General features: G+C 51.5%; 1 protein-coding gene and 1 pseudogene across 3 annotated transcripts in view; both read right to left on the bottom strand.

Annotated features, from left to right (window-relative positions):
- Sh3bp2 (SH3 domain binding protein 2) overlaps window positions 1-19648 on the bottom strand; it is a 36632-nt gene extending 16984 nt beyond the window's left edge. For 2 of the 3 annotated variants that reach the window (XM_035452620.1, XM_035452622.1), the window contains exon 1: window positions 19556-19648. The gene's annotated coding sequence lies outside the window, so the exon portion shown is untranslated. Of the gene's footprint in view, window positions 1-19289; window positions 19489-19555 lie in introns of those variants that run through there. The other variant, XM_035452621.1, reaches the window with a different exon arrangement.
- LOC113832291 lies at window positions 14720-14871 on the bottom strand (annotated as a pseudogene).
- Window positions 19649-24789: the final 5141 nt, after the last annotated feature.

Raw genomic sequence — 24789 nt, 5'->3', positions numbered from 1 at the left:
GGGGAAGGAGACCAGGTACCACTGGGGCACTTGTGCACACATGTGTTCTCACTCAGGTATATACATGTGCACATGACCTCATAAATACCCCTCATATTACACATACACACACACATATAGTCATTGTGGTGGTTTGAGTGAGAATGGCCCTCCAAGGTTCATGTATTTGAACACTTGGTCCCCAGTCAGTGAAACTGTTTGAGAAGGATTAAGAGGTGTGGCTTTGTTGGAGGTATGTCACTGGATGTAGGCTTTGAGGTTTCAAAAGCCCCATGCCATTCACAGTTAGCCCTCTCTGCCTTGTGCTTGTAGATCAGCTCTGAGCTCTCAGCTACTGCTCCAATGCCATGCCTGCCTGCCTGCCTGCCTGCTTCCACGCTCCCTGCCATGGTGGTCCTGTATTCTATCTAACCCTCTGGAACTGTGAGCCCCAAATTAAATGCTTTCTGTCATAATCTGCCTTGATCACACTGTTTTATCACAGAAATTCAATATAACTAAGACACTTTTGTTCTCATAGGAGCTGACCCACACATCCAGACACAGCAGCCACATGTGTGCACACTTATTCATATGCTCAAGCTTATTATACTCTAGAGGCTGTAGAGATGCTTCAGAAATTAAGAGTCAGCGCTGTCCTTGCAGAGGACCTGAGTTTGGGTCCCAGGACCCACATCACATGGTTCATAATTTCTTGTAACTTGGCAGGGTGGTGGCGGCGGCACACGCCTTTAGTCCCAGCACCCCAGAGACGGAAGCAGGAGGATCTCTGTGAGTTCGAGGCCAGCCTGGTCTACAGAGCTAGTTCCAGCACAGACTCCAAAGCTACAGAGAAACTCTGTCTCAAAACAAAACAAAATTGCCTGTAATTCAAGATTCAGGGCCTCTGATGTCCTTTTCTAGACTCTTGGGCAACCTCACTCACTTGCACTTATTACCACATAGACAGACACACACGTACACGTAATTAAAAATGGCATTTTTTAAAAGCATAAACTCATGTGTTGACACTCACACATACTTAGACATGTGCTTGCTCACACGTGTATGCTGATACATGTGTACTATAGACATATACAAATCACCCATTTATTCGCACTCATATATATGCAAGCAACAAACCCAAAGACACATTCACAGTCTAAGGCCCTTCATGAGTGTTCCCTAGAGGCTGGCCCAGTCCACTACCTGACAGCTCGTCAGCCTTCACCTAGCACACATAAACTCAGTGCTTTACTTATATTTCACAGAAGGGCTCAGGACTTGCACTGGGCACTCCCCATGGGCCAGACTCTGTGCTCTCCAGGGACCACCGCACATCATCGTCCCAACACCTTGGTATTCCAACCAGTGTTGCCCCATATCACCAATGAAGATATCAAGGGTTGAAAAAGCCAATAACTCCTCCAAAGCTGCATGTGCTGTTTGTCTGGTAGGTCAGAGGCTCTTACTATACTCCTCCCACCCACCCACCCAGACCACTGCCACAGCTTGACACTCACCCCTGTGGCTCCCCCTGCTCACACTGGCTCATAAGTTCTCCCCTTTTAGTTTCCCTTTCTTCCTTCCTCTTCCTAGAATCTTTCTCTGTAAGAGAATCAAAACCAAAATGCTAAAAGGTCTAGTGACCAGCTGTACCAGATAACTCAGGGGGCAGCCACAGGGGCTGCACCTCTGTCAGTGTCACAGAACAGCTCCCTCTCCTCAGTCTCCTGAGGCCTTGGGATTATCTACTTTATGTCAGGTCCTTGAGCACAGCACTCACATGTAGGCATCCAGGACCTCACACAGCTCCATCTGTCCCCTCAAGTGCACACACACACACACACACACACACACACACACACACACACACACACACACATTCATGCAATATGTGTAGACACAGAACCTAACACTAAGGCCACATCAGAGGGGGTTTACAGTGGGAAGGGCTCATAGGCCTGGACTTCCACTCTGGCAGGCTGGCTTCCACCTCGCCAAAGCTGCTGTTGGCTGACACATGACAAAGTCTTAAGAGTGTCCTAATGGCCAGTTCCCTCTCTGGGCCCCCGTTTAGACCATTCAGATCTAAGGGCTAAGCTCACAAAGGTCTATCTCCTTAGAGATTATTGCTTCTCCCAGAACCAAGTCCCATTAGTCCCTACCTCAACCCTGATAAAGACTATGGTCTTCCCTTCCCCCAAACCAAGTCTTATAGTAGCTAGGGCAATGCCACCTCCAGAACCCCAAATCTAGCTGTTCAACTTACCTCATGGCACTGACCCAACACATGGCACTACTCCTTCCTGTGACCTGCTGGGTACAGGAGTCCTTGAGTCCAGAAAGGCTATTCATCCCAGGGCCTGTGGGGAGGGACTACAACCTGCATCTTCCAAGCTTGTGAGCCCCAAGGCCCCCCAGCAGCTCCCAGCACTGCCCAGCTGCAGAGCAGCTCAGTCTGCTGCATGGGGGTGGGGAACTGGGGCCAAAAGGGCTTCCTCCCTGTCTGGGACTTCCTGTTACTGGGCAGTCCCAAGGAGAAGGCATTTCATGACTTCCACGTACCAAGGTCCTAAAGTCCACCTGGGGCCCAGGGCAGTACCCCATCAGCCTGCTGGGTTTTGGCCCCCACAACGTCTGCCTTCTGGAAAGCCCTTAATAGCCTCACCGGACAAGCACATTCTACTGTTCCAGGGTTCCTGCCCAGTGTCCCACTTAGAATAAGCCCCTCCCAGGCATCTCTGCCCCACAAGCCCAGCTTCTTCTTTTCTTATTTATTTATTTATTTATTTATTTATTTATTTATTTATTTAGAGACAGGGTTTCTCTGTGTAGTTTTGTAGATTGTAGACCAGGCTGGCCTGGAACTCACAGAGATCCGCCTGTCTCTGCCTCCCGAGTGCTGGGATTAAAGGCATGCGCCACCATTGCCAGGCTTAAACCCAGCTTCTTGACCTGCCCTAGCTCCCCACCCCCTGCCAGGAATTTCAACCCAAGCCACTGAGTACCTCTGTTTCTCCTCATCTGAGCCCCAACCTCAGGATAGGAAGAGGTGGATGAAAAAGGGGGACTTGGGGGCAACCTCATGGTGGGACTGAGTCCACATACTACAGGGTTTTCAGGAGTAGTAGAGTCTCTACTTTGCCCTTGAGGTTTCATGGGAGCATCCTCCTACCCAGCTTTTACCTCTCTGCCTGTGGCTCTGACTCTAATAACCTTGAACACTAACCCCAGGATTGGTTATACAAGTACCTACCCATTCATAGGCACAGACCTTTGTGTCAACCCCTCAAAAAGGGCAGCTTGCTGGTGAAGCAGCTCCTGCCTTCCCCATGTCTGAAGCCCAATCTCTGCTGCCAAGATCTTCAGGCCACCCAGGGCCAGTTGACTGAAGAGCATTGCTGTCTTCTGGAGAGCAGAAAGCTTCAGCTTGGCTGTCTGGGCCTCCTCAGGGTAGATACAGCTCCCCAGCCTCTCCAAGCCTGAACCAAGCTCTACCCTCCAAGGTGCTCAAAGGCAGTCCCTGCCTTCTGTAGAAAGCTGGGGCAGGGAGTGAATAGGGATACAAGCCTCTTTTTGATGCCCTTTCCCTTTCCAGCAAGGTTGAGCTGAAGGAGCAGGTGAGGAGCCCCAGGAACACACAGCAATGAGCACACACCAGTTCCCAGTGGGCACGAAGGTATCCAGGAGCTGTGGGCTCCAGAGGACATGCCAGGCCCAGGGAAGTGTCCAGAAGGAGAGCCCTAGGTCTGATGGAGGAAGAAGTTTGCTAGAACAGAGAAAGGCTGAGGGAGTCACAGCAGGAAGGACTCAGGGTGAGCTTCACAAAAAACAAGGCAGCCGGGACTCAGGGAGAGGAGGGTAGAGATTCTTAAATCCCAACAGGAGACAAAGCAGGAGCCAGCCAGCTCTCTAAAGATATGTTCCCCCTTACCATATAAATGGGAGGATGGATATAACCTAAGGTAGGGAGGCATAGAGCAAGCCCATAACCCCCCCCACCCCTCCCATTCTTGTCCCCACATTCTTAAATACAGTGGAGGTGGAATTGGGTGATGAACCATACCCACCCTGACCCCAGCCAGGTCTCCAACCCAAAGCCCTGCCCCATAAGTCTATCGGGGAGTCTGAGCACAAACAAGGAGTCTCCAGAAGAGGCAGGCCACTTTTAGACCCTCCCCTAATCCCATCTCCTAGGAGTCCTGAGCTATGTGACCTCGGCAGGCCCCTTGGATCTAGGTCAGTTTCTCCAAGTGCCTTCCTTCTCATCTCCCCAGATAGTAAACAACACTGCCAGTCATGTTCTGGAGAAAGAAGACATTTAAGAACACCCCCCCCCATGAGGGTCACTCCATAACCTTCACCTTGTGCTGTACCATGGAGGTAACTCCACACCAGAACCCAAACAGGAAGATGCATGTGGCAGGGGTGAGGCTGCCATTACCAGGGTTAGGCAGGCAGCCTTGACCCTACGCTATCCTCCTACCCTGGACTGGTGCCTTAAGTTTCCAAACTTGGCGATCCCCACCACACCAAAGCCAGACTCAAGACACTTACCAGAGAAGGTAAGAGCTAGCCAGCAAAGGTGGTGGTGGAAGGGTGGGGGGTGCTGGACAGATGGCTCAGCAGTTAAGCACACTGGCTATTCTTCCAGAGAACCTGAGTTCAATTCCCAGCACCCTTATGGCAGCTTACAATCATCTGTACCTCCAGTTCCATGGGATCTGATACCCTCACACAGACACACATTTAGGCCAGCTCAAGAGTGAGGCAAGCTCCAACACAGCGTATGGTGGTTTAAAAGAAAATGGCCCCCAAAGGGAGTGGTTCTATTAGGAGGTGTGGCCTTGTTGGTGGAAGTGTGTCACTGTGGGGGCGGGCTTTGAGGCCTCTTTTGCTCAAGCTTCCCTCAGTGTGACTTTCAGTCAACTTCCTGTTGCCTGCAAGATCTGGGACTCTACTTCTCCAGTACCATGTCTGCCTGCATGCTGTCACACTTCCTGTCATGATGATAATGGACTGAACCTCTGCAACTGTAAGCAAGACACCCCAATGAAATGTTTTCCTTAGGAGTTGCCATTGCCATGGTATCTTTTCAAAGCAATAAAAAAACCTTAACTAAGACACACAGTGACAGGATCTATAGGGCACAGAAGTGCTGGCCCTGCCCTGGCACCTCAAGACTCATAGGAGGCTGACCCTGCAACATCGGTACTCTTCTGAGATTCAGACAGGATGGCACAAACTTGGCCCACAGCCAGGGATATGTGGTATTGGATTGGAACCCACTCCTCACACCCAGAACCTTGTACCCAGTCTGGTTTCTGCTGACCACGTGTCTGCACAGCTCAGGCATTAAAGAGGAGAATCTTCCAGGGTTGGGATGGGCATTGAGTCCAGGGAAGGCTGGGAGCACCTCCAATGGGCAACTTCAACCTCTCAAAGAAGATATTCCATATCAGCCCCTCCTATAGGACTTAGGTCAACTCCCCTGAAGTCCCACCCAACCCTCCATGAACTGGAGCTCTCTCCTGTTTCCAAGCCCTGTTCTGCCCACTGTACAATGAGGAAGGGCTTCTAGAATTCCTTGGAAATCTGTCCTGGGTGGTTGAGTAGGTGGCCTAGAGGACAAGGCGCTCTGCTGGGTCATGTGGTACAACAATCTAAATAGCAGCTCCCAAAGGATACAGCCATACCCTGTAACCTTTGAACATAACCTAGGTTGGAAGAGGGTTTTTCATGTAGTTTAAGGCTCCCATCCTGGATTAACCAATGGCAAACCTCCCTTAAGATGACACTGGAGTTGGGTGTGATGGCTCGTGCCTCTAATCCTAGAATTTGGGAAGCAGAGACAGGTGGGTCTCTATGAGTTTGAGGCCAGCCTAGTATACATAGAGAGTTTGAATACAGCCAGGGTTACACAGTGAGACCTGTCTTTAAAAGGATGGCACAGGAGACCATGTAAACACAAGGGACTGAAATGAGACCTCCCAACACCAGTAACAAGCAACAAGGAAGGTTTCCTCTACCGGCCTGGTGAAGAAATGCAACCCTGCTTCTACCGTGACTTTGGACCTGTGATTGCCAGAACTGTGAGGGGGTAAGCTCCTATTGTTTTCAGCTCTCTAGGGTATAGGACTCCATTAGTGTTGCCCTAGGGAGTGGGCCCAAATGGAGCCTCACCCAGGTTCTTCATGGGATGCCCAGATGCTTTCTCCTTTGGTCTGACCCACTTCCTGATAGGCCCTGTCGGGGAGAGGCTAGCTCACAATGCTGCATATATCTCAAAAGGGTGACCCTAAGCTTGCTTCCCTGGATGCCACATCCCTTTGGAAGCCTCTCACATCTCTCGTGAATGGAACACCATACCTGGCCCAAATGCACCAAAAACCTTGGTATTTCTCTCACTCCCAGACCGACTCTTCTTTGGCTCAATCAAGCTGTTTTAACCACAGAGCAAAGGCTAAGCCAAGGGGATGTGGTGAGACCACCATTTCCTGCCCGGCCATTCCCAACAGCTACATTTTGAAAATGAAAGCCACTTCCTTTGAAGCTAGAACTACCTAGGACCTTGCCTTTTCTCTGGAATCACATCAGTAACTCAGCCCAACCCACCAGTGTCAACAAATGTGACTCCAACTTTCTTCATGGATCTGAGTCCCACTAAATCCCCAGGGGCCCAAGAGATGAATGCTGAACAGCTAGAAAATGGGCTTAGGCCATACACAAGGCCGCATCTCTAGTGCAGCTAAAACTAGCACATCCTTGAGCCCAGAATGTGTGACTCAGAGCTAAACTGATGGACACAAGAGTCTTTCACAGAATTGATGTCTATTTTGGCTGTAGCCAAGGCTCACTGATGCCTTGGACCTTGACTGGGTGAGACCAGCTGCAAGACTGGGCCAGGGTACCACATATCAGAGCACCAAAGGGAGCTCACTATGTCCTGGAATGTCTGACCAGACATCCTTCCCCAGGCCCTAGATCATGGTTCCTAATAAGTGAGACTCCCAAACTTGGTGCAGAGCTTGCTCTGGCCAGGAGGGGTCAGCAAACTGTCAAGGAGGAGCCCTGGGGAAGAGTTCCATAATGAGGACAACCAGGGCCAATATGGTGAGGGGTGGGTGGGGCTGGGGAGAAAGAGATGGGCAAAGTCTCCAGGAAATGCAGGCTGTTGTGATGCCTGATGTGAGCCGGCTCTCCTGCCTCAAACCGCAAGCCAGCAGAGGCGTTTCAGGATTCACACTTCAGTTCATCACAAATACTGACAAGTTTCCACCTTTTAATTGCTTGAGAAGAAACTTTCTAGAGTGCTGACGTATAGGCCAGGTCCACCCCCGAGTTCCTGGCACCTCACCCACAGCTGCAGCCTGCATCTTTCATGGTTCCACCCAGCTTGGCTCAGGGGAACTCGCTAGTCCCACACCCAATGCAGCTAGCCTGGGCACTCCAGTGACCCAGGCCTTGTAGTAAACACTGGGAGCTGCCGCCTGAGACTGGCACTTGGTTCTGAGTACACCCACCACTAGGAGCATCTCTCCACCTAAGTGACAGAGTGGGTCAGTGGTTAGACAGCAGATTCACTGTGGACAGCTCTGGCTCCATCCCTTCCTCCTAGACTTGTAACTCACTCTGAGCCTCAGTTCCTCCACAGCTCCTGTGTGGGCCATGTAGGGAGGTAATGGACCAACTTACTCCAGGATACTAGGCTTCCACTGGTAACATCTTTATCAAGAAGTGTCAGAGGAATGCTTTGGAAATGCCCTTGCTTAACATCAGGCGAGACTTTCCCATCACATTCTCCTAGGTCAGGTAGATGCTCCATTATTCCCACTGCTCTCGGCTGAACTGCATCCCTGCAGGGTCAGAATTTGATCAAACACACCAGATTGCCTTCTGTCTCCACACACAGAAATCTACCCTCCCAGCTTTCCAAGGCTCCATGTCCAGATCACTGTCCCTTCTGAAAGGCATTGTCCAGTTCCTCACACAGTCTGGCTTCCTTTATATTCCTCCCCTCAATGTTGTTACCTACATTCTCCTCCAGAATCAGCTCTTGGGTCCAGGGACCTCTCAAAGTCCATCCCCTGCATGTCCAGTGTCTGATGTAGTTATCAGTGTTGGATGTACATCCAGTATGATGTAGGTATCAGACTTTTCTCATAAGACTTGTCTGTGTCCCAGTAGCTGCTGCCCCAATACCCCATGACACTCAGTTCATGGTGCTCACTTGCCAAATGAAACCCACAGTTGTTCTCAACTTGTGGGCTATGACCCCTTTTGGGGGTCACATAACCCTTTCACAGGGATTGCATATCAGATATTTACTTTGCAACTCATAACAGTAGCAAAATTACAGTTATTAAGTAGCAACAAAAATATGTTTATGGTTTGGGGGTCACCATAACATGAGGAACTTTATTAAAGGGTTGCAGCATTAGGAATGTTGGGAACCACTGATCTAGACCCATGTGCCCACCTTCTTCATTCTAGGAGGGGGAAGGGGACTCTGTTTACATGAAGATGTCCTTGAAGCTATGCATTATGGAGTAGGCACTAATTCTTCCCGGGGTAGCTTTCCCTCACAGTGACTGTACTGATAAGCAAGGACAAGCACCCTGCTGGGACAGCACACACTCATACCTTGCTCCTGAGCTTTCTGCTGGTCCTCTGAAAGCCACAGAAATAGAGCTAGGGACAAAATCTGACAATAACATGTCAGCATGTCTGGAGCGAAACACCATCTCTTCTGAGATCAGAGTCAAGCTGACCGCTAGTAAGACAAAGAATACAACCAAAGGTAGGGCCTTCCCAGGTCCAGCTTCCTCTACCTCTCCAACTCCCAGTGGCTGAGAGGTCAGAGCTCCCACCCACCAGCCCATCCTGGGGACACCTACATCATAGCACAAGATGAGGCCAAGGCATGGGATCAGTAATGCAGAGAGGATTCTGATACAGCTGGACCAAGGAGACCCAGGAATCTTTCTGTGTGTGGAGGCTATTAACTTGATAGTTCACAGTTGCCTGTGCCACAGTTAATATTCTGTCCTCTTCATGGAGACACTGAGGTAGCCTGAAAGCCTCACAGTCCAAGGGCCCTAGAAGGCATTTTCTGCTAAACTTTGTTTAGAGCAGCCCCAGGGCCCACCCCTAGGCAGAAAGTCCACCCACCACAAGGACAGCAGTGCTGGGTTCCAGTCTCTGTAGATAAGTCAGGGCTCTGGGTAGGAGGTCAGGGGCCTGATGGTCACACCAGAGGACTCTGGCAAAGAAGCAGAATTCCAGGCCTCAGTTTCCTCCTCAAGAACTGAGAAGTCCTAGGAGCTGTCTGACAAAGCACAGAGGGTGCAGGCTTCACCACAGTCCCAGTGAAGCAAAGAAGGGTGATCTTGAAGCGATGAAGTCCCCGTCTCTCATACTCAGTGTTACTCGGGCTCCCAGGTACTAAGAACAAAGGGAGGAATTCAGAGCACCGTTGTCTATGGGCAAACCCCACACCTTGAACCCCAGGATCCAAGCTGGCATCACCCTCTGTCTAAGGGTGCCTATTAATCATCCATGAAAGTGGCCTCCTCTGACTCACATCCTTGTGACATCCACCCCACCAGACACAGTGACACATCATCCAGCTTCAGGAAGAAACTTTTCATGTGAGTTAGCCAAGCAAGAGGGTTGCACAGACAGTGTCTCAGACAGAGGAAAGCTTGTGCAAAGGCCTTGGGGCCAGGACAGGGGAAGGTGCATACACCTTCAGACATGCAAGACAGAAGTGCCATGCTTGGGCACAATACTCAGCTGAGGCAGACAGGGTCTAAGCACTGGGACCTAGGCACCAAACAGGCTTATGCTCCAGTCACATGTTAGTCCCTTTGTGCTGATGCAAGTCACTTTTCCTGAGATGCCAGCTTGTTGAGAATGGTACTCTGAGGACCAAACCAAATGGCTCACAAAGACTGTCACAGGCACTTGGCACAGTACTGGTGCCAGAGTCCTTGGGGTGAGGGCACCCTGCTGAGATCCAATTCTCAGCACCAGGACACAGAGACAATGAGGAAACACACTGGGCATATTGTGTGTGGCCATGAAGTTCATCCTGCAGGGAGGGGGATGCAGTGAGGAAGGCAATCAGGGATCCACCCCCATCGCTTCGTGTCAGAGCCATGGGCAGAGGTCAGGGGTCAGCCTTGGCACACTGAGTGAGCATCTGTGTCCTGGTCTGGAGCCACTGTACCAGACCTCCCACTGTAGCTATCTGCTGGGGTCTCCCAGGATAGGCCTCCAGAGGCACCGGCCATGATCCCTGTGGTTGTGAGTGGCCTTGGCCTGCTCTGTCATCTATTACTCAACACTCGGGTATTTTTCACATCATGTTGGCCTCCTTGGGCAACTCAAAATCAACAAGCTCTCTGGATCTGCTCAGCCTGGACACTTTCCAGTACTTTACCCCAGTGAGTTCCAGGGTCCAGGGTCACCAAGCCTGACCCTCACTCTTAGCTTCTCTATACCCTGTGGGTTCCTGTGGCTATTCTGGCCCCTGTCCACCCTGCCACAGGGAGGGCCCATTCAGGCTTAGTGGGCAGACCAGTCCTCCCTCTGCACACTCTCCACTTGTAGCCTTCGGGTCTGTCTTAATCCATTGCATCTCTCCCCTGCCCCGCCCCCAAACATTATTATTTTTAAGCTAGTCCAAATTGTTTGATGCTGTTGCTTAATATTTTATCCTCTGAGTTTATTTTATTCCTTAGTATCTTGGATTTTATCACTTTTTATTTCTTAGGTTTTGCTGTTTGTTCTCTATGATAGTGTAGTTACACACACACACACACACACACACACACACACACACACACACACATACACACACACTAGGCAAGTGTTCCACCACTCAGCTATACCTCCAAACCCCTTTTTCGTGGTACAAGGTCTTGCTATGGTGCCCAGATGGCCCTGAACTCCATCCTCCCTAGTGGTTGAGACAACAGGTATGTACCTCTGCACAGGCTACTCTTAGTGAATTTTTGGGTCTCTTTTTAAAGTAACACCATGTCCTCTCATTGGGTTCCTCTTGGGGTCAGCCACACATCAAAGGTTCAGGCTGTCTGCTGGGGTCCCAGCAGGCAAGAAGCTGTGGGGAGCTGCAGTAGTCAGATCTAGGTCTCAGGTTGGGCAGTCAGAGAGAGCCATGGACAGGACAGAGGGAAGGCCCTAGGGGACACACAGGAATAGCTGCGGAAAGGGACCAAAAGCAAGAAGGAGGCACAAGCCAGACCCTGGCTTGTGGAACTGAGAACTGCTTGTTTCTCCTCAGCTAGGAACCCAGGGCCTCAAAGGCCTGGTGGACACCATGATTCACAGCCTAGCGCTGGCTCCTGTCCTCACCCTTCAGCATGGGCCCAGCTGACCCAGACATTCCCAGGCACCCTCACACTACCCCATTGTTTGGAGGCCCAGTGAGGACAAGGGTCTGGCCTTTGTGGGCGGGAAAGGGACCCAGACCTGGCCTCTCTCAGCAGTTTGGTCTAGTCTTTGACAGTCAGAAGAGGCCAGTCACAGGGAGGGGAGAATCTCCTTCTCTCTACCCACCCAAAGGCCCTACCCTGTCTCCTTACAAGGCCAGGCCTCCTACACCCCACCCTCTCCTGCCTTGAGAAGCACAATGCAGCTGTTAAAGGTGACTGGGCTTGGCCTCAGGGTTCAAGGCCTTCATCCAGTACTCTGATCCTGGCCCCCCTTACACTGTCCCTTGACCTCCGTGTGCCATCCTTCCCCACACACTTATACCTGGCCTTCCACCCCAAGTCAGAGGCTCCATGTTCAGGCTGGGTGACAGTGCCCTCGAGGTCCTCAGGCAGCAGGGGGTGGGGAGGCTTCTGAAGATGGAGGGCCTCTAGTGGTATTCCCCATCATTCCCTCCTTCAGAAGGGAGACTTCTCCAGTCTAAGTCCTTGACCACCATAGCCTCAACCTGTGTTAACCCCAAGTCCTGTGCTCTCCTAGCTACACAGAGTCTCTGTTTCCACCCCAGTGTGGCGGTGCCTGACCATGTTACCTGACCACCCCCACCCGGCTCCCAGAAATAAGGTGGCTTCTGGTGGTCAGCAGAGCCCAGCTCTATGCTTCTGTGTGTCAGTCTCTCTTCCTGGCTACAGACTGTCCGTAGGGGCTGTAGCACAGCTCTCTCAGTGCTGCAAACACAGCCTGAGGATGTCAAGTCTGGCTCCTTCCTCCCTAGAGAGACAGCTGCTATCATCAGCAAAGAGAACCCCAGCCTGGGCTGTGTGGGGAGAGGGCTGGGCTGGGCAGAGCCTGAACCACTAGACCCAGTTCTCACCAGGTTTGCTCCCTATCCAAGGGTCCCTCTGTGGAACTTTACCTCTCCCTATTTGCTTGATATCTCACAGCTCCACAAGCCTTCATAGGCCCCCAAAGACCCCCCCATGGGCCTTCACAGGCCCCCACAGACACCTATGGGCTCCCACAGGTCCCCAAAGGTCCCCACATATCCCCACGGGCCTCTACATGCCTTCACAGGCCCCCACAGGCCCCCCAAAGGCACCCACAGACCACCACAGGCCCCTACAGGCCCCCACAGGCTCCCACAGGCCTCCATAGTCCTCCGCAGACCTGCTTTTTCACCCAACAGTCAAACTCCTCACCATTTTTTTCTCAGGGGATACTGCTGTACGGTGGGGATATTGAGATGGTCTCCAGAACTTAAAGTGAGCTTTTATCCCCTCAATCTTCTGAGACAGGGTCTCACTGTTTAGCCTCAGCTAACCTACAGCTTGCCATGTAAGCCAGACTGCTCTCAAGTTTGTAGCCATCCTCCTGCTTCTGCCTTCCAAGTTCAGGAACTAGAGGTATGTATCATCCTACCTAGCTCAGAGTGACCATTAAAAACACAAACCAAAGAACTGAGGAGATGGCCCAGTCAGTAAAGCATTTTCCACACAAGCATGAAGGCATGAGTTCAGATCCTCAATCACCCACATAAAAAAACATCTGTAATTCCGTACTGGGAGGTGAACAGAGACAGGAGGATTGCAGGGGCCTGTAAACCAGCCAGTTTAGCCAAATCAGCAAGTCCTGGGTTCAGTGAGAGATTCTTGTCTCAAAAAAACTAAGGTAGAAAATGACAGAGGAAGACAGCCAACATCAACCTTGGGCCTCCACAGGCATGTACACATATGTACACATGATTTCCCCCTACAAAAACAAAGACACATGCAAACATACACACAAAAATACACACATATAAAAATCACAAAACAACCTTAATGCTCACAGGACCCATATTGGCCAGTACCATTCCATTCTCCTGCCTCTGACCAGCAATCTTTTCCTGCTCCCCCTCCACAGGGTACCTTGTGTACCATTCTTGGGGGTCTTGAGTGGGCTGAGGCCTGGCCCTGGAGTGGATCTCTTCCTGTCTCTCTGGACCCCAGCCCAAGAATGACTGCTTCCTTCTTGCCCTGCGATGTCTGAGGCAAGGCCCAGAGGTGGGGGGAGGGGATGTCCTTTCTCAACCCTCTTCCTCCTCAGGCAACTTCCTGTCTCTGGAGTGGGCACAGCCACCACCAACCACAGCTATTCACCCTCCTGGTGACATGTTTGAGAAAATGGGAAGATTGGTGTCAGAGACTGAACTCTCCCGAAGCCGAGCAGTGAGCTGGGGGACTCTGGGCTAAGCTGTCCAGTGGACCCAACAGCAGACTCCACAGCAGGCGAACCAGGCCCCACTTCCTTGGGCAGCTATAGCCTTGGATCTGAGAGGGAAAGGACATAGTTCTAGAGAAGCCTGGAAGGTAGGTTATTACCAATGGCTCCTGCCCTGGGGTTTCACCCTGGAGCAGCTCCGTCTGTAGAAGTCCCAGCCCTGGCATGTGTTAGGCTCAAAAGCTGGAATGAGGGTCCCTGGAGCTGCACACTCACCCCACTAGTAGAATTGGACAGGCAAGCAGTAAGATTGGGTAGGAATCCACAGGGAAAGGTGGCCAGCCACAAGTACAACATGAAGTCCTGAGATAGAGTAGGTGCAGGTCACAAGCACTGTTAGCACTGGTTCGTGGGGAACTCTGGACAGCCTGACACCAACTGTGGAGGTCCTCAAGCCCTGCATAGATCTAGTTGCCACAGGTCACAACTATGTATCTCAGCCCTATCACATACCCTATGAGGCTAGACCTTTTATGTCTGTGCTATTCAGAGAGGGTGAAAGGCGTCCAGCTCACACAGCATGGTCTGATAGAAGCCATCTGAACTAACCCAGCCCCCAGGAGGTCATACCTGTGTTCCTAAAGATTTCTGACAACAGAAGGCAATTGCAACAGGGAACTTAATCCCTCGCTCTGCCAGGATCAGACTCACACAGTTGGCCTTGGACCACCTGCCTGCCAGGCCCAGGCCCCCAACACTGTTTGCCTAGCCATCAGAGTGAAAAAAGGGTCAGTGTCAACCACTTAACTCTTCCAGAAAAGGGCCCCCTTCCTGGATTCAAACAGGAGGGGAAGAAGCAGACAGGGTCAAAGTGCTGTTTCTGCTGTGCCTCCTCCTGCTCAGTGCCTGGCACTATGCTCCCTAGGGCTGTGCTCCCCACGTCTGCAGCTCAGGGCTCCAGGCTAGTTTTTCCAGATGCCAACTCCCCCACTTGTGAATTTTGCCTTCTGCTGGGACCTCTTACAGGTGCCAGCTCTTGGGGTCAGCACCTAAGAAGCCTCCTGCAGGCAGCTTAGGGTAGAAGAGAGCATGAACATGTCCCCACTAACACAAATTATGGAGTCCCTGCATTTGAGGAAGTCTCAGGGGTCAGCACATCCAAAGTGCAATGGGTAAACCTTGCCCTGGGAAAACCACCTTTGTGACCATGGTGTCTCCCCTGCCAGGTAATGTCAATGTGTGTCTTTTTGACAGGAGCAGTCACAGAGAAAGGCACTGTTTCAGTTTGGGGCAGGGTCACATGGTTGCTCAGAGCTTGGCAACTATTTTTCCTACCAGAAAAGAATTCCCTGTCAAGCCAGTCAATGGTGGCACACACCTTTAATCCCAGCACTTGGAGGCAGAGACAGGTGGACCTCTGTGAGTTCAAGGGCAGCCTGGTCTACAGAGTGAATGGCTGGGTCCCTGATACTGAGTGGCAGATAGTATCCATGGGAGGGACTGTGACAGAAACCTAGAGAACTTCATGAGAGGCCCCAGCACAAGAACCCACTACTGTCTGAGTGGAAACTCTGCCGGCCCAGGCAGCACAGCTTCCAGGATGATGGGCAGGGATGTGTTTGTCTCTGGTGTTCAATGGAGAGTTAAATGTGGGTGAGGAGAGTGGCAGATTAACTTCAAAGAACCTAGCAGAATACTCCACCACCACTGCCAACAGCTGCCCATCCCACTCAGCCTGCAGGAACCTCGCTGTACCTCTCACTTCGAGGCCAACAATCAGAGCCCTTTGTTGCATGAGTTCCTGATGGGGGTGGACAGACAGGTCTTGCTGTATACAGTTATGAGGAGGCACACAGCTCAGGAGTAGGGCCGCCAAGGAGGGCTCTCTGATCACTAATCCGGATAGTTATGTCTTTAACAAAATTGTCTTCTCAGAGAGTGTGGTGGGGCCACTGAATTACTACATCTACCAGCAATCCTTGTCCTCACGCCTGTGGGCCTGACCACTCCCATGGCCCAGGCTTTGTTTTGGGCCTGGTACACAGAGCACACGGCATGTGTGGGAGGGATACTGGTCCAGATAAGCAGACTTCTGAAATGGAGTCTGCCAATGTCACAGAGTCTGGGAACAAGGTGGATGGCAATTCTCAGCTCTCCATCCAGGTCCCAAATGAACTGCAAGTGCTACTCTAGGCTTTCAAAGCTGAGGCAAATGTAAAACCCACCAGAGCATTCTAGGCCCCCTGTCCAGCCCTGGCCTCTTCCCATTCCGGCTAGGACTAGGCAGCTGTAAGGGCATGGCCATCTACTTATCTGCCTCAGCATGGTAGGTAGGGCCATCGGGGAAGCCTAAGGTATGGGGACAGGTTATAACATACCATAGAACAGGTTATAACACCCTGAGGGCCAGGCTGTTGTCTGTTCAGGGTCAAGAGCATGAACCCCCAGCTCAGACCTGAGGATATTGTTTTGAAAGGGCATCTCAGAGGCCTGTAGCACCTAAAGTTTGAGAGCGTTCTCACTTACATGTCCTAGTGAATCCATGAACTAATCCTAGTCTGATCCCATTTCACAGGGAAGGTGTTGAAGCCTAAAAACACAAGCTTACAAGGCCTGGAAGAAACACGACTCTGTCTTGGTTCTCGTGACAAGCTCTGTGCCCGTCGTGCCCAGCTTCTGCTCTGAGAACCCTAGGAAAGCAGCCTGAGCTGGCTCAGCCCTGGGTCATGAGGGAGCCCACTCTGGTCATAGCATGAATACCACCAACCTGGCAGATACCAAGTCTAGGACCACACCCCCTTTTGCAGGCTCAAACAGGCAGACATCCTGCACCCAACTCAGCCACCTAAAGCAGGCATGTCTGGTCGTGGGCCACTCTACCATGCCCAGTGGGTGTACAGTAAACATGAGTCATAGGGAAGCAGGCAGCAGTTCTCGGAATCTGAGTTTGGCCATAGGGCATGGGAGTGTATGGCACAGGGTGCCTGTTAGCCTTAAGGCCTACTGACCTCCTAGGCGACTGCCCCCAAGTGATCAAGCCAACACTGTTCCTGGAGGCCAGCTAGCAAAAGTCGCTCAGGTATGCCTGGAACCCTCCATGGCCTGCTCATGTGGACTAAGGAGTCGTTTCTGGATTCTAGGACCAGTGGTTACAGCATGGAGCAACAGGGAGTCCAAACATTTGGTGCTGGAACCTCAGAAGTCAGAGTGTTGGGGAAGAAGAAAAAGGTAGATGGGATGGCATCTGGGTGACCATGATATCCATCATCCTGAAGCCCAGCTAGCTTTCTGTTTCATTCCTATTGTCCCTGGAGTTCATGAGTGGGGTGGGGGTGGGGATGGGGCTGGCACTGGTCCAGCTTCAGCCATGTGACTCTGCACCTGTACACTGCTTTACAGAACAGAAAAGGGAAAGACAAGAAGTATATTTGGGGCTGGAGAGGTGGCTCAGCAGTTAAGAGGACTGACTGCTCTTCCAGAGGACTCAGGTTCAATTCCCAGCCCCCACGTGGCAGCTCACACCTGTCTGTAACTCCAGTTCCAAGGGATCTGATACCCTCACACAGACATACATGCAGGCAAAATACATAAAATAAATAAATCATTAAATAAAAAAAGAAGTATAATTTTCCTGGGAGGCAGCAGCATTCCTCTGGGCTTCATCTCCACTGCCCACTAGGCACAGGCTGAGGGGCAGTGAGGGAGATGGAAGGTGAGCCTGGAAGGTTCCCACAACTCCCAGGCACCCCACATATGGGGCCATCACCCTTGAATGTCCAGACAGTGCCACTGGAGGACTGCAGAGGCCCAATGGAGTCCTTTACTCTCAGAGGAGGCCTTTTCGGTTTGAAGAATGCTTTTCCTCGTTCTCCTCCATGCTTTTACCACACCTGGCATATACAGGGCACTTAGGTCAATGACCCTCCCTGGCCTCTCTGTCCCTACCTAACACTTACATCTCAGCCCAGAGAGTCCCTTGCTTTCCTGGCCTTAAGTTCCCCATCTCTTCTGCCCAGGCTGCCCACTTCCCCTGCCAAGCAGGGTTAGAAAAGAACCATACATGTCTGTGCCCAGGAAATACCAAGGACATAAGCCAGCCAGATGATGGCAGGAGGGCAAGGCCTGTCAGAATCTCTGACCCTTGGTCCCCTCATAATGGAGCTTTGAGGACAGAACCCACACTGGTCAGTCCTTGTAGACACAGGTGTTTGCCCACAAGACCAATGCAGGCAGGAACTTGGAAATCTACCCTTTGCCCCAGGCCTCTCCAGGCATGGCCTAGCCCAACCTCAACCACAAGCAGAAATGGACCATTGTCCCTAGGTGACCAGGACACACAGAGGAAGCAGTCCCAGTAGCTGACTATCAGCTACACAGCGCGAGCAGACCGTGGGCACTCATAACCACCCTTGGGTAGAAAGTGGTTCCTGATACTGGTACAGATGTAATGGAAGCTCAGCTGCCTGACCAATATCATACATCTGGATTTGAACCCAGGGCCTCAGCCTGGATTTATACTCTCCCTCCTGGCCCTCTATTACTAGAGCAGGTCATTTTGACTCTCTGGACCCCCTGGGCTTCCAATCCATGGGCCTACATGTGCACATGCATCGTTATAGGGGCACCCCACTTCCTCTATCCATGTGGAAAGGAAGGGCCAAGGCAGTTCTGGAGTCTGCCTTCCTTCCCTCTGTCCCTCTTGGCCCCAGCCTTCTGAGCTGGCTTCTATATAACTCTGAAGGGGGACACCCCCCCGAAAAAGCAAGACTCCCTTTGTACTCCCCTCCTGCCAGGTGTCTTTGCCCATCAGTTCTTGTCTATCCTTTCAGTTTATCCCCTCTGCCAGGGTCTGTCTCCACCCAGAACCCAGAGCTAGGTCCCAGAGAGCCAGCAGGGGGTATGGGAGAGGAGGTGGGCAGACCTGTGGCTCTCATCCTCTTGGAGCCACTCTTGGGACCCAGGAGAGGAGAGCTGGATCTGGGGCCCTGGACTGGGCTTCCCTGCCAGGGAAAGAGCACAGCCCAGCTCTTCCTCTGGTCCAAAGGGACCAAAGCAAGTGAGGGCAGGCACCCACCTAGGTCACACAGAGTTGGCACAGGCCTGACCTGTACCCATGTCCCTGCTCCCATCCCAGGACCTAACCCCTGGACCCATTCTGTTGTGAAACAATTCTGTTCATTTCACCACTGACCCATCAGGTGACATCTCCAGAGCCCCTTCAGATGGTCTCACCCACACAGTGCCTGGGCCAGGGTGGCATCTCAGGACTGCTTACTGGGGTCATCTGTCTAGGAGGCACTTCACCACCAGTGTCATGGAATGAACAAACAGATGAGCAGAGAGGGGCCAGCCGGTGCTCAGGGGCATGAGAGGGGGCAGAGGGAATTGGCTCCCACAGGGCTCTCAACCTATTAACAGCCAAGGCCCAGAGCTGCAGAAAGGGTGAGCTGCAGGGTGGAGGTGGAGACCCACATGTCCGCTAACCAACAACTCTCAGAGGCTCTCTCTTCCTCAAGATCTGAAAATTCCCCACACCCAATCACTCATGCGTCAGTCAGTGTGAATCAGCTCTAACAGGTGGCTTTTCTCTCAGAGGAGCCTCTGAAGGAAGGAAAGTTTGGATTACTGGGAGTGCATGGGAAACAATTCACCTTCTGAGTCTTCGGAGTTCCTCTAGATGGGCCCTGTAGCGGGTGCCAGAGCAGCCGAGAGGGACACAGGACACACGCGAAATACTACTTCACCTCTGAACTGACAGCCCAGACCTCAGCCCAGGATGTCGCCGCTCCGCCCTGTGAACCCCACTCCCATCCCACGGCGGGACACAGGTTCAAAGGACCCAGGCAGGTCTCTGAGACTCGACTGTGCCGCACATGTCCACGTCCCGTCCCGTCCCGAGACTCATGCAGTACCTTACCTGCCGGTTCCCAGCCCACAGACCCTGCGTCCGGGAGGCGGATCCCTGCTCTGCTGCCCAGCTTTGCGGCGGGCTGGGCCAGGAGCCAGGCGCTCCGTGGCAAGCCCCGCCTCCATGTTGATCCCGCCTCCCAGGTTCAAGACCCGCCCTCGCCCTTCCAGTCCGCCCCACCTCTGGATTCGCTTCTCCACTTGTTACCTCCCCTGTTCTGGCAATGTGCCACAGCACGGCTAACCATTCTCGTTGGTTGGAGACTGGTTGGTGGACTAAAATGCAGGGTTTATAACCAGAAAATGGTAGGTGCTCACTAGATCTAGGCAGATGAACTTCTCTCTCTCTCTCTCTCTCTCTCTCTCTCTCTCTCTCTCTCTCTCTCTCTCTCTCTCTCTCTCTCTCTCTCTCTCTCTCCCTCTCCTTGGAGGAAATGTCTGGCTTCTTTCTCGTAGAGCAGCATCTGTTTACTGGCTGCACTCCTGCTGGGTGGATCTGACTCAAATATAGGAACTAGGTAAGGACATCAGATGGTCACCCGGTCACCTGGTCACTAACCCCTCAGAGTCAAGGAGGGTTTGCTGGGAACCTCTGGAGTCTTATTAGGGACTTTTCAGCTACGTCCAAAGGTAATATTGCCTCTAGGACAAGCTCTGGAGTCTCATGGCCAGTGCTGGATTCCAGTGCTGAAGTCAAGGACACAAGATCCCCTGTGCACAGCCACTAAAGGCTAAGCCACTAAGCCCATCTGTAGACCTGGAAGACCCCATTTAAGATGCAAGGGCCTGGAGAGGGATAAAAGATAACTTCCTGGGAGGCGATGGCTTCCTGAGGAAGCCTAGGGATGTAGGCAAGGATGTGAGCCTGGAGTGGAGCCAGTCTAGCAGAACTTTAGAAAAGTTTGACCTTCCAAAGAGAAGGCTCACTGCTTTCTCCATGGGGTTCAGTCTCCATGGGGACTGACTCCAGGTCCTAGATTCAGGAAGCTATGGACCAGAGAAGGACAGGCTCTGGTTGGGGGGCCAAAGGGAAATGTGGGGGTTGAGAAACTGCAAAAACAAGGGCTCATCTGGTAGCTCCAGACCAGGCTGTGGCTGGAGGGGCTGAGTATGAGTCATTCATGCTGAGCTACTAGAGGGACTCAGGAACAGCCAGACTGAGGGACTCAGGAACAGCCAGACTGAGGGGGGCGGTTTGTAGCTGCAGAAGTGTGGGTCGGATCTCTGTCTACCTGTTCAGGGCTGCCCAGGTCTAAAGGGACCATGCTCAGCTCCTCCATTTAGCTCTTTGATGTGAGGCATCTCTCCTTGCAGGCAGAGAGAGAGGTTAACTGAGTGTAGGGGGAGTGGCAGAGGCCAGAAAATTAGATGGCCAAGCATTGAGACCAAATATAGAGAGGCTGGTGTCCACTAGGAAAATACCAGAAAACCTGGAGCTTGGGAATGGAGGCAGTAAAGGACACGGGAGAAGCTTCAGCCAATAGGGCATGGAGTTCTCCATTGGTGAAGGGATGGGACCCATCTGCCGAATAAATGGTAAGTGAGAGAAGATCACAGAGTGTGCCCAGAATCCTAGCCCTTTGGTCCTCAGAGTCGACACACACTCATTACTCCTGTCTTTGGCTCTAGGGCTGACACCACTTGCCCACAACTTAGCTCTCATAGATCCCAGTGGTAAGGAGACTGGTGTCGACCAGCTGACATGCCCAGCCTCTGGGGTACCCACCATGTCGCCATCTCTGGTGGCCCAGGTATCACCTCTGTGTAGCTGAAGTTGTCTGTGACCCTCTGTCTGTCCTGGGCTTCACCTTCTTCCATGGAGAGGGCCACAGGCTGAGCACTAAACTGTTTGGCCCTGAATTCTGCACTGTCAGCCCCATCTCCACTGTTGTCCCCATCTCACACAGTTGCCTTACTCCTGAGACTTGGCTCAGGGTTGGACAGGAATAGAATCATCTATCCCTGGTGTCAAGTTCAATTAATCAGATGCATGGATCCAGAAAGGGCCCTGATTGACCCTGAAGTGATTCAAAGCAAATCCTGACCCTTATGGATAATAGAAAATGGGCATCAATGTCATTGGGTCACAGAACAGCTCTTGTCCCCAAAGCTGAAGGAGGCACAGGAACCAGTAAGGAAGTAGAACAAAGCCAGACATTGGTGCCACCTGCAGGAACCTGACTGAAGGAAGAGGCAGGGCAGGCTTCCAGATACCATGTTCAGAGAAGATAGATCAGATACCTAGAGAATGTAGCTCAGGTGAGGCCCAAGAAGCCCCCAACTGGGGCTGAAAAATGGGAAGATGTGCAGGACAGACCCCATACTTCAGATGAGCAGAGGGGTGCAGAAGATGGGGAAGCAGGCCTCTGCAGACAAGTGTAGTGAGCCGTCCTCCTCATGCCGATCTCTTGCCTGCTGAGGACCATGCTGCTGCAGTCTGGCATAGGTGCAGGATCACGCAAGGAGCAAGACCAGGCTGGAGATCAGGGTGGGGTCATATATTTTCCTCTAAAGCAGTGGTTCTCAGCATAATGGTCAAAACTGCTCGGGGTCTCGTATCAGATATTTACATTATGATTCATAACAGTAGCAAAATTACAGTTATGAAGTAGCAATGAAATAATTTTATGGTTGGGATTCACCACAACATAAGGAACTGTATTAAAGGGTTGCAGTGTTAGGAAGGTTGAGAACCACTGGTCTAAAGCAAGGTTGCCAGGCCATCCTCTTCCTGACCAACTGAGGCCATCTTAGCAGCTCTTTGTGTGTCCCCTTATCCCCAAACCTCTTTCCCCAGCCAGGCATTTCCCCCTTTACAAAGCTCAAGGGTCCCTTTTGTTCCCCAGCCTCACTCCCCACATCCTGTTTATATTTCTGTCTATCTGGAGGTCTTACTGGCTTGTGTCCAGCACACGGCCCTGGCTAACCCTTAGCTTACACCTTCCTCTCTCCTCTGTCCTGCTCTTCCCTAAGGAAAACTGCTATGATCTCTCCTCAGAATTTCCCATAGCCTGTCATCCCACTGGAGCAGAGACCTTGTCCTTAGGTGAGTGCAAGCTTCCCAGACGCACTGGCCCTCCTGGGAGTCTTGGCTCACTGTCCCCACTCTGAGTGGTCACACTGTCCCCTTGCTGTTCTTCCAACATTCCAGGAATACTCCCATCTCAGAGCCTTTGACCCTGCTATTTCCTCCTAGCTTACTTTTCTTCCTGCTTCTTGCATGGATTTACCTCTCATTCCCCTCAGTTCTCAGCTTCTTTGTTAAAACGTTCTTGCCAAGTGATGGTGGCACACACCTTCAATCCCAGCACTCAGGAGGCAGAGGCAGGTGGATCTCTGTGAGTTTAAGGCCAGCCTGGTCTACATAGCAAGTTCCAGGACAGGTTCCAAAGCTACACAGAGAAACACTGTCTCAGAAAAAAAAAAAAAGAAAGAAAAGTAAAGAAAAAAAAAGAAAAGAAAGTTCTTTCCTTGGGCCAAACCAGTGATTCTCAACCTTCCTAATGCTGCAACCCTTTAGTACAGTTCCTCATGTTGTGGGGACCCCCAGACATAAAATCATTTTTGTTGCTACTTCATAACTGTAATTTTGCTACTGTTATGATCATAATGTGTGTTTTCCAATGGTCTTAGGAAACCAAAAAGGGGTTGAGACACACAGGTTGAGAACCACTGGCCTAGAGAGCCATCTCAGTGAGTAAAGACATTTACCATGCAAGCTTGGCAACTTTAGTTAGATCTCTAGACCCCATTCGAAGGTGGAAGGAGAGAACCAACTCCACAAAGTCACCCTTGGATATTGCGTGCACACTGTAGCATGTGTGCTCCCCCATCGTGCATATACACAGAGTAATAATAAATAATTTTTGGTTGAAAAAGAAAGTTCTTCCCTTACTTCCCTCTGTGTGTGTATTTGAGTGTGTACGAGTGCATGCGGGCATACGCATGTTTAGAGAGGTCACAGGTCAATGTCAAGTGCCTTCCTCAGAAGTTTGCCATATTTAATGAGGCAAGGTCTCTCAGTAAATATATAGCTCACCAATTCAGTTAGTCTGGTAGCCAGCAAATTCCAGGGATCCCCTGATTCAGCCTGCTCCCCAAAGCTGGGGTTATAGGTATATCCCCCTGCACACAGCACACAGGTGCTGAAGATTTGAACTTAAGTCCTCATGCTTGTATGGCTAACACTTCATGGACTGGGCCATCTCCCTAGCACTCCTTGATTCTTCCAAAATTTGTCCATCCTCCTCAAGCCCTTTCTCTTCCCTTGTCCTTGGAACCCCAACATCTGATATGGTCAAGACTCCCTTTAGAATGTCATTTTACTAGAGCGAAACCTTGTGTGCCTTGGCCACTGCTGCTCATCCACTTCCTGACAAAGTAGATGCTTAAGAAATGTCTGGTGAGGGCTGGAGAGATGGCTCAGAGGTTAAGAGCACTGGCTGCTCTTCCAGAGGACCTGAGTTCAATTCCCAGCAACCTCATGACCATCTGTAATGAGATCTGGTGCCCTCTTCTGGCCTGCAGGGACACATGCTGACAGAACACTGTATACATAATAAATAAATCTTAAAAAAAAAAAAATATGTCTGGTGAATGAGTAGACAAAGCCAGCAGAGAGAGCTCTCAAGGAAAGGGCCTGCTTGACCAATCAGGTCCCCATGTCTGAGGAAACATTAGGCCTGCTCTCTTGTTTTTATTCCCAGGAATGGTACTGTGATTTTAACAAGTGCCTCACAGTAAGCCTGTTTCCCCTTGGCAGGCCTGGTTCTGGGTAGGACCAAAGTTGAAGTCTACTGGCCACTCATCTTAGGGACATCAGAAGGCAGAGAAATCCATAGATCAAAGCATTGAGGATGGGCAGGGAAGGTATTCTAAGGACCTGGGAACCTTGGGGAGGATTCAGTTCGGGCTAGAATGTAAATGGGTAGAGGTGTATGGGAGGGAGAGTTGACCTCAAACAGACATGCAGACATCTGGCAGGTTGTGAGGACAAGGCTGAGGCTGGGTCCTCTGCTGGGAGTCTGGCCTAACAGTGCACCTGGCAGGAAAGCAGGCAGGGTAGAAGCTGCCTTCTTGGGTTCTGGGTTTCACCTTATCCCAGGCCAGTTCCTGTGGCTCTCACATTGATCTTGCTCAAGAGAGGCAGGATGCTTTCTCCTTTGCTGACATGAGAAAGCATCAAGGCAGGTGTAGGGGCTGAAGGTAACAGTGGAGAGTGGCTGAAGGGACTTGCACATGTCA

This window comes from Cricetulus griseus, assembly GCF_003668045.3.
Source record: "Cricetulus griseus strain 17A/GY chromosome 1 unlocalized genomic scaffold, alternate assembly CriGri-PICRH-1.0 chr1_1, whole genome shotgun sequence".
NCBI lineage: Eukaryota > Metazoa > Chordata > Mammalia > Rodentia > Cricetidae > Cricetulus > Cricetulus griseus.
The sequence above is the reverse complement of the archived record's forward strand: the minus strand, read 5'-3'. Positions and strand labels throughout refer to the sequence as shown.